Genomic DNA, 9,747 nt, shown 5'->3' with positions numbered 1-9,747 from the left:
TGCCTTCGGATAATCCCAGGTCATCATGAATCGAAAGCTTGTTCACTGCCAGAGGACAGGAATAAATACGCCAAGCTCCTCTTAGAAACCTGGTTACAGTACAGCAAAGGGAAAGAGGTGTCCTAAACAATTGGAGTATTGTTTTCCAAGCCTTTGCATGACTTGGAAGATAGAGATTTCAACCATTTCTAAGCCTGGGAAATCTACATTCTTGGATTCTGGTAAACGTTAGCTGGTAGAAAGGTACTGGAAACTTCTCTGCATGTAGAAGGTAGCCCTCTGTTCTGGCATGGGAGTTACCAAATATTGGTTGTGCCAGAATAGCTACTTAAGAAACAGCAACATGTTTTGAAATTTTTCTTGCTGCATGTCCAGGATATCGTGACTGATGTGTTTGGTGGGACAGAAGAACCTCTAGAGTGTTCTTATGTACAGATAGGTTTAGGAATATCCATATGCATATGGATATGGAAAGTAATAAAACTTTTACATTCTCATCTTGCAGGGTGAAAATGCCCAATGCAGGAAATGGTGTTAGGATGTTTAGTCATCCACAAACAGGTGGCCCCAAGGAGGCACACAGACCGGGCTTTCCAGAAAGAACAGCTATGAGTCTGTTTGAACAGCTTACATGGGAAGAGGCACACTGTAGTTCATCCTAACAGCCATGGCCCCCACTGCCTCTAGTCGGAGCTTCCAGAACCCCCATTCAATTGGAATTCAGTTGATGGGTGTTGGTATGGGAGAGGAAAGAGTTTGTCTTGGCCACTTGTCTAGAACTCTGTCTCCTCATCCATGTTTAAGGGGGAATGTGACAATTTAAAGTGGGTGACACTAGTGGACATTTTTTGTTGGAACCGCTGCCCAGTGTCTTACCTTCCTATGTTTGGAGACCATGCTATTTAAGCCCTGCTGGGCCCTCATAGCACTTCCCATCAGAAAGGTGCCCTGCAGCCAGGAGTGGTCTGTGACCTAGCTTTGACAGATGAGCTATGCCTCCCAAGCCTCTGAAGGAGATACTAGTGAAGCAGGTGGCAGCTTCATCATCCCGCTCCAGAGGCCACTGTGCCAGGAGCAGAGGCCAGGTTTGCTGGGCCACCCAGGAGACTGCGGGGCATGACTGGTTGGGTCTTCCAGCCCTGGTCCCCGAAACATCTACAGTTGCCATTGTTTGAATTCACTCCTTTTGATGAATTCAGAGTAGCTCTCTGTTGCTCGTAACTGAGAATCCAAGGCCCTTCTAACATCTAGTGATTCTCAGACTAGTCTGGTCTCTCCCTCTGTGGGTAAAGTATCTAGGTTGCTTCCTATCCTTCAAGCTCTCCTTTCCCAGAGCCACCCTGCTCCAGAGCTCAGAGGGAAGGATGGGTTTGTAGCAAGGCTGAGACTGGAAGCATGAAAGGCAAAGATGCGTCAAAGGAAGAATGAGTGACAAGCTCGTCACCTCTCGGAACAGATTCTGGAAAAGCTGGTGTGTTGCTGGAGGTTTCGGAGGCCAGAGAAAGTGGTACCCCCAGCATCTGAGGAATACTAGCCAGGGGAAGGGGCAGGCTGACAGTCCTTGGATGGCCCCAGGCAGCAGTTTCTGGAGGGAGACAGAACTGGGTGGGGTCTCCGTTCCACTGCTTACTATGAGGCCTTGAACAAGTAACTTCCGTCTCTGGGCCAAGGATCCTCAGCTGTAGGGGAAGCGGTGGTGGCCATGGGATTAAGTGCAGTCGGGCTAGAGAAGCATTTAGCAGAGCATTTCACCTATTAGAAATGACAGCTGTTGGGGCACCTGAGTGGCTCAGTGGGTTAAGTCTCTGCCTTCGGCTCAGGTCATGATCTCAAGGTCCTGGGATCGAGCCCCGAATCAGGCTCTCTGCTCAGCGGGGAGCCTGCTTCTCCCTCTCTCTCTGCCTGCCCCTCTGTCTGCTTGTGATCTTTCTCTCTGTCAAATAAACAAAATCTTTTTTAAAAAATGACAGCTGTTGATACCACTTCCAAGAATATCAGGAAAGGGGGTAGGTACATGGTCAGAAACAAGACAAAATGATATTCTCTAGGACCTCCCTGCTCTCCCCACCACCAGAATGTCATGTGTTCAGCGGCCTTAGGCCAAGAAACTGGCCTTTCTCCCTGTTTTGATTCCCAAAGCTCTGCAGCAGAGGGAGGGCCCTTAGCCAGGGCTGGAAGGGGTGAGGCTGCTGCAGGCCCACTGGCTCTCCCCCCACATCTCTGCATAGGCTCCTGGGAGTGAGGGGTTTCCTGGGCTCTGGTTTGTGGTAGAGGAGGGCTGCAGGGGGCTGCTTCTCTCCAGCTAGAGAAGGGGACAGTCTGGGGGAGAGCAAGGAGCAAACACCCACCAGGCTCTATCATCCTCAAAGCGAGCATTCAGGACACTGAGGACCCTCAGAGAGGCCAGGCTCTGACCTAAGAGCTCCGGAGACTTGAATTCCTTTACACCTGCATCCCGACATCCCTGGGCAGGACAGGTATCCTCCCCACATTAAGAGGAAAAGGAAGCTAAGGGAAGGTCACTAATAGCTCTTCAGTCGATGGCCTAGCCACTTAGGTACGGCACTGTCTCCGTGGTGCTGTCCTCGGCTGGAAGCCGGGCACCATCCCTCTCACTGGGCTCCTGGGTGGGCTGAACTCCTGCAGGAGAGGGAAAGCCGGCTTCCGGGTGCAGACGGGGGAGAGCGGTCAGTGCCTGAGAGCCTGAGTCCTCATGGGGCTGCTGGTCCCGGGCAAGGACACCACGCCTCATGGCTACCTGGGCCACCGGCTTTCACTGAGGAGAACAAACAAGGTTAGAAACCACATGAGTGCGGCCTCAACCTCGTTCTCTGCACCCTCAGTTGCCAGTTGAAGGACTTGCTTGTACACGTGCACATTTCTCAGGATTCTTGGCAACCATTTGAAAGAAGCTGTAAAAAGCCGGGCTGCTGTATTGTCTTGGGACCATGTTTCACAGCTATAAAAACTAGGGTTAAATGTTAATGGAACTCCACAGGAACTGAAGAAACTTTAAGACAAGCTGTGTGTCGACCCTAAATTGGACACTTAGTGGCCTCAGGACGGACAATTCTACAAACCCCGTTGTGGCCTGGAATTAAATTCACCTCTTTCCCTGCCTTAGAGAATCGTCCCCCAACAAATTCAGTGGGGGTAGCCCAACTACCTGGCAACTAACCTTTATGTGTGCACCTCCCTTAACTCTTTCAGGGCCTGGGGGCATAAATGGGACCAAAAGCCTGGAGGACTCTGCTTTTGTCCATCTTCCGCCTCACCTCTAAGGACCTGCTTCTCATGCCTGCGTAGGTTTCCATAGCAATATTTTCTGAGCAAGAGGTGAACTGCATTGCGTTATGGGAGAAGCCCAGGAGAAACTAGTAACCTGAGAAAGTCCAAATTGTTCCACCAGTCTCAAGGCTATTAAAAATTAGGGGTGGGGGAAGGGGAAATGGAGTCACTCCCCTGGAGATTCCCCCACGACTCACCTCCAAGCCACCCATCCCAAAAGCTCAAATGATAGAAGACGTGTAAATGGGGATGGAAGGACAGTGTTGAAATTCATATCAAAAAAGAAGGTCTTTTCAAAGGCCTCCCACAGGAATTTTGGGAAGATGGTGGCAGCCACGCCAGGATCATTTTTGGATTTTTCTGAACCCCCCCACATAAAAGTGGGGGCACCTAGAGAGCAAAACTGAAAAGCCGCAGGCAATAATTGCAACAGAAATAGGTGACAGGTGTCCCCAAAATACAAGTGGGGGGAGGGGGACAACGCACCGAACAGCCATGAGACCTGCTTGTTCTCGACAAAGCAGAGGAGGAAAGAATGCAGCCGCTGATGGACCTGAGAACAGGAGAAGCCCCCCTGCCCAGAATACCCAAGTGGGGCCAGCTGGAGAATGGCAGCTGAAACTGGAGGGCTTTCCCACTCTAGAGTGAGTGAAGGCACAGGCCTGCCAGACGGTCTGAGGGACTGGAGGGGTCGCCTCCCTTTGAGCACTTTCCAGTACTTTTATTGAGATCTGCGTTATTGTGTAGCTCACATACCATATCATTCACACATTTTTTTTTTTAAAGATTTTATTTATTTATTTGAGAGAGAGACAGTGAGAGAGAGCATGAGCGAGGAGAAGGTCAGAGGGAGAAGCAGACTCCCCATGGAGCTGGGAGCCTGATGTGGGATTTGATCCTGCGATTCCGGGATCATGACCTGAGCCGAAGGCAGTCGTCCAACCAACTGAGCCACCCAGGCATCCCTCATTCACACATTTAAAGCGTTTTTCACCCACAGCGTTGTGCAACCATCACCACAATCAATGTGTGAACATTTCCCTTGCCCCAAAGAAACCTGGTACCTATTAGTAGTCCCTCCCTTACGTCCTCCTGCCCTAGGCCCTGGCAACTGTTATCCACATTCTGTCTTGTTTTTTGTCTTGTCTTTTTTTTTTAATTATCATATAATGTATTATTTACCTCAGGGGTACAGGTCTGTGAATCATCAGGCTTACACATTTCACAGCACTCCCCATAGCACATACCCGCCCCAATGTCCATCACCCAGCCACCCCCTCCCCTCCAGCGACCCTCAGTTTGTTTCCTGAGATTAAGAGTCTTATGGTTTGTCCCCCTCCCCAGTCCCATTATCCTATCGCTCTGCCTGTTCTGGACTTTTCATCAAAGTGAAATCATACAGTAGGAGGCCCAGTGTGCCTGGCTTCTTTCACCTGACACGTTTTCAAGGTTCATCCATGTTTTCACACGTATCAGCACTTTGTTCCTCCTTGTGGCCAAGGAACAGTTCATGGTGTGACTATAACCACATTTTATTTATCTGGTTCTCCACTGACAGACACTTGGGTGGTTTCCGTGTTTTGTTTATTATAAACAATGCAGCAACGGACATTTGAACAGGATTTCGTGTGGACACAGGTTTTCATTTCTCTTGGGAATAGATGTAGGGTAGAATTACTGGCCTGAGATCGATCGATCTATCTATCTGCCTTCTTATCTATCTAGAGACAGAGTTATTCTAGAAATTGGTTCTCCAGAGTGTGGGAGCTAAGAAGTCCCCAATACACCATCTGCAAACTGGAAAGCCGTGGGGTGGCTGAGTCCCGTTCCTGAAGTCTGAGGACCTGGAGGGGGTCCAGTGGTGTCGGTCCCAGGCCACGTCTAAAGGGCCGAGAACCAGGAGCACCAAGGTCCAAGGGCAGGAGAAGATGAGTGCCCCAGCTCCAACAGGGAGAAGGTGATTTGCTCTACTCCTGCCTTTGTGTTCTCTTTGGGCCCTCAATGGATTCCATACTTGTTTAAAAATTTCAAGTTTCAGATATATTTGGAAGGGAAAGCCACCACAATAGTGAGGACTATTTTTAGTTTTATGTTGTCTTAATGAAAATAAATGTGTTTGACTAAGAACGTGGGGGTCGATCCTCTCAGGCCAATGGGGCCTGCAGGAGAGAGACTAGGTTTTCTGCACCGGGAGTCAGTAGAGGTGGCCGAGTGGAGGCAGAGCACCCCTGAATGAGCCCAGGGAGGCCCAAGCAAAGGCTGACCTGTGCCCACAGCCCCCTTCTAGCCCCATAGTTACATCGGCCCTCATCAGACAGATGCAGATATCCTCAGGAGCGGAGTCCCATCTGCTCGTTTTCACACCTACAGGAGGACCTGGGAGGAGACTACAGACTGAAGAAACCTCACCTCCACCTTAAGAGCCTCTGGGTACCGCGCATGACCCCCGGTTTTGGTAAAAGCCCAACCCCGGAAACCCAGTGTTGGTGCATCCGTAGGGCCACCCCCATTCTGCCTGACCCCACTACTGCCTTAAATGGACTTGGGGTTAGATGCAGGCCAGGCGGCCCCTCCGGCAAGGATAGCGTCTGACTGCTTCAGGTGCTTTCCCTGTGCCTTGATGTGCCCTTGATGTGCCCCGCAGGTGGGGAGAGCTGAGCCAGTCTCCGATGCTTAATTAAGTGTCAAATGTTGAGTATCCAGTAGTTCGTATTTATTTACTTACTAGGGAGTTAGAACACTTTTTCATTATCTTTTTTAGCCGCTTGTATTTCTTCTTTTTGGATTGCTTCATCAGGATGTCTGTGTAACATTTCATTTTGAAAAAATTCGAACATATGGCACAGTTGAAAAAAATTTTCAGAAATACCCATCAATTTACACCGACATTGTACCACTAACATTTAATTATACTTTCAGTCTGCTTTTATTTGGAATTTTGCTTTCTTATTTGTTGCATTTATTAGCATTAACCCTTTACTTATGATCACATGTTCTAGCTCCTTCTTGATGGAAGGACTTCTCTAGTTTATTGACTTCTTCTATTCCATACTTCTACATACGTTTCTCTTTTCACCTTCTGTGTTGGTTCACTTTCCTGCCTATCAAAATTCAGGGCCCGGTTGTCTGTCTGCAATTGTAACTGCTTCTTTATCATTAGAAATTTTGTGTTTCAAGTCAATCGATATACCAAAAATGCAGTAATAACTTATCTTCTTGCAAAACAAGGCACTGGTCTGGGCATCAGGAGTCCTGGAATAGTGTGATTTGGGATTTCACCATTTTGGCCCTCGGTTCACTCATCTACAAAATAAAGAGAGAGGATACGATAGACTTTCTGAATCTACCATTCCATTCTGTGGGGAAAAAAATAGAATAATAGTGGGATTACATTTTAAATAGAAATTAGATTCCAAATTCAGTCCATAATGTAATGTGGAAAATTTATATAGTTAAACTTTCCTTAGAAAATTCATTAAATCACCCAAAAATTCCCCACGAATGAATGTCTCTTGAGTGACTGCTGATGGCCATCAATGCTAGGTTCATTTTGGCCACATTTGCGTGCCTGGTTAGAGATTTGACATAATACTTTCCGCAAATACAAACAAAACTGATTGTTTCTCCAGAAACAGATTTTTTTTAGAGGACAAGTGAAGTGATTGTTTTTTTGTTTTTTGTTTTTTTTGAAGAGGACCGGTGAAGTGATTGTCTTAACGTCACAGGTCATTTCCAGTGCATTTCCAATGGGGGAAAATACTCATCTCTCACTCAGTCAAGTGAGATCCTCACGGTGACAGAAATATGGAACCTGACACTAATTTCAAATGTAACAGGTGGACAGCTCCCATGTCACTCCTTTTTTCTCCAGGGAACACACTCAGTAGAGAGTGGAACTGTGTCTGTTGGGGGCTTTCATCTGTGATAGGACACTCAACCCATAAAACAGCCTAAAATATAAGGGGCTTTTCTCTGTCATCTAACAGGAAGTCTAGGGCTGGGGATTCAGGGTTGGTCATTCAGGGCTCTGTGTGATCTCCTCTGTGGTTTCCTTTGTTTTGTCCTCATGGTGACAAAAAGGTTACAGCAGCTCCAGGAATCACAGCTTCATGTGACAATATCAAATGCAAGATGGAAGGCAAGTTTCTCTTTCAGTCTCTCTCTCTCCCTTTTTTTCTCTGAGAGGTAAATATCTTCCTAGATTACCCTGGCAGTTTGTCATTCAATGTGTGGACCATGGACCAACAACACTCGAGAGCTTTTTTGAAATGAGAAATTCAGACTCCACCCCAGACCTATTTAACCATGATTGTTTTTCACAATAGCTGGACCATTTTACATTCTGGCAGAAAAGTGTTAAGAGTTCCAGTTTCTGGAGTGCCTGGGTGGCTCAGTGGGTTAAAAGACTCTGCCTTCAGCTCAGGTCATGATCCCCAATCCCTGGGTCCTGGGATAGAGCCAGGCATCGGGCTCTCTGCTCAGCAGGGAGCCTGCCTCCCCCTCTCTCTCGCCTGCCTCTCTGCCTGTGATCTCTATCTTTCAAGTAAATAAACAAAATCTTAAAAAAAAAAAAAAGAGTTCCAATTTCTCCACATCCTTGACAATACTTGTTATGTTTTGTATTTTAAATTATATCCATCCTAGTAGGTGTAAAATTGTATCTTTTGAGACTGACTTGCATTGCTCTGGTGACTAATGTCTTAAGGCTCTTTTCATGTGCTCATTAGCATTTGTATATCTTCTTTAGAAAATTGGTCTTTCAGATCATTGATCTTTTTATTTTTTATTTTTTTTTAAGATTTATTTATTTATTTATTTGACAGAGAGATATCACAAGTAGGCAGAGAGGCAGGCAGAGAGAGAGGAAGGGAAGCAGACTCCCCGCTGAGCAGAGAGCCCGACGTGGGACTCGATCCCAGGACCCTGAGATCATGACCCGAGCCGAAGGCAGTGGCTTAACCCGCTGAGCCACCCAGGCGCCCCTCATTGCTCTTTTTAAAAAGTGGGTTTGTTTTTGTGTTTTTTTGTGTTGAGTTGTAAAAGTTCTTTATTTTAGAATCTAGGCCCTTATCAAATACGTTATTTGCAAAGATTTTCTTGCATTTTGTAGGTTGTCTTTTACTAGTGTTCTCTGATGCTCAAAAGTTTTAATTTCGATCAAGTTTAATTTACCATTTTTTCCTTTTATTGCTTGTAGCTTTCATGTTATATTTAAGAAAATATTACTAATGCCAAGATCATGAAGATTTTCCTTTATGTTGTCTTCTAAGAGTTTTATAACTTTAGCTCGTACATCTTGGTCTTTGATCCATTTCAGTTAATTTTTGTATATGATGTGAGGTAAGGATGTAACTATGGTTCTTTTATGTGTGGAGGCTCAGTTGTCCCAGCTCCATTTGTTGAAGAGGACGCTTTTTCTCCATTGAAACGTCTTGAGATTGCTGTCAAAATCACTTGGCCATAGATATATGGGTCTATTTTTGTACTCTCTGTTCTGATGGTCTATTGTCTATCCTTCTGCCAGTACCACACTGTCTTGATTATTGTGACTTTATAGTAACTTTGAACTGAGAATTTTTAGTCCTTCAACTTTGCTCTTTTTCAAAATTGTTACAGCTATTTAGGGTCTCCTGAGATTCAGTATGAATTTTAAGATTTAGGTTTTCCATTTCTGCAAAAAAGCCATCGTGATTTTCAGAGGGATTACATTGAGACTGTATATCACATTGGGGAGAAGTTCTATCTTAATAGTATTGTCTTCATGAACACAAGATGTCTTTGCATTTGCTTAAGTCTCTTAAATTTTCTTTCAGCAATGTTTGTAGTTTTCACTAACAAGTCTCACACCTCTTTGGTTAACTTTATTTCTAAATATTTCATTCTTTTTGATGCTATTGTACATGGAATTTTTCCTTAATTTCTTTTTTGAAACACCCAGTTGTTTGTATATGGAAATATAACTCAGGATGCTGGGCAGCTCAATCAGTTAAGCATCTGCCTTACAACTCAGATCGTGATCCCAACATCCTGAGATCGAATCCTGCATTGGGCTTCCTGCTCATAGAGGAAAATGCTTTTTCTCCTCTGCCCTTCCCCCTAGTCGTGAGTCTCTCTTTCTCTCTCTAAAAAGTAACAAAAAATCTTGAGAAGTAAGAAATATAACCCATTTTTGGATGTTGATATTATAAACTGCAACTTTGATAAACTCATTTATTAGCTCTTAACAGCCTTTTGTGGATTCTTTAGAGTTTTTTACATGTAAGATCATGTCATCTGGGGGCGCCTGGGTGGCTCAGTGGGTTAAGCCTCTGCCTTCGGCTCGGGTTATGATCTCAGGGTTCTGGGATCGAGCCCCGCATCAGGCTCTCTGCTCAGCAGGGAGCCTGCTTCCTTCTCTCTCTCTGCCTGCCTCTCTGCTTACTTGTGATCTCTATCTGTCAAATAAATAAATAAAATCTT

The sequence above is a fragment of the Mustela nivalis genome (genome assembly GCF_964662115.1).
Source record: "Mustela nivalis genome assembly, chromosome: 11".
Lineage (NCBI taxonomy): Eukaryota > Metazoa > Chordata > Mammalia > Carnivora > Mustelidae > Mustela > Mustela nivalis.
This window is presented reverse-complemented; position numbering follows the sequence as displayed.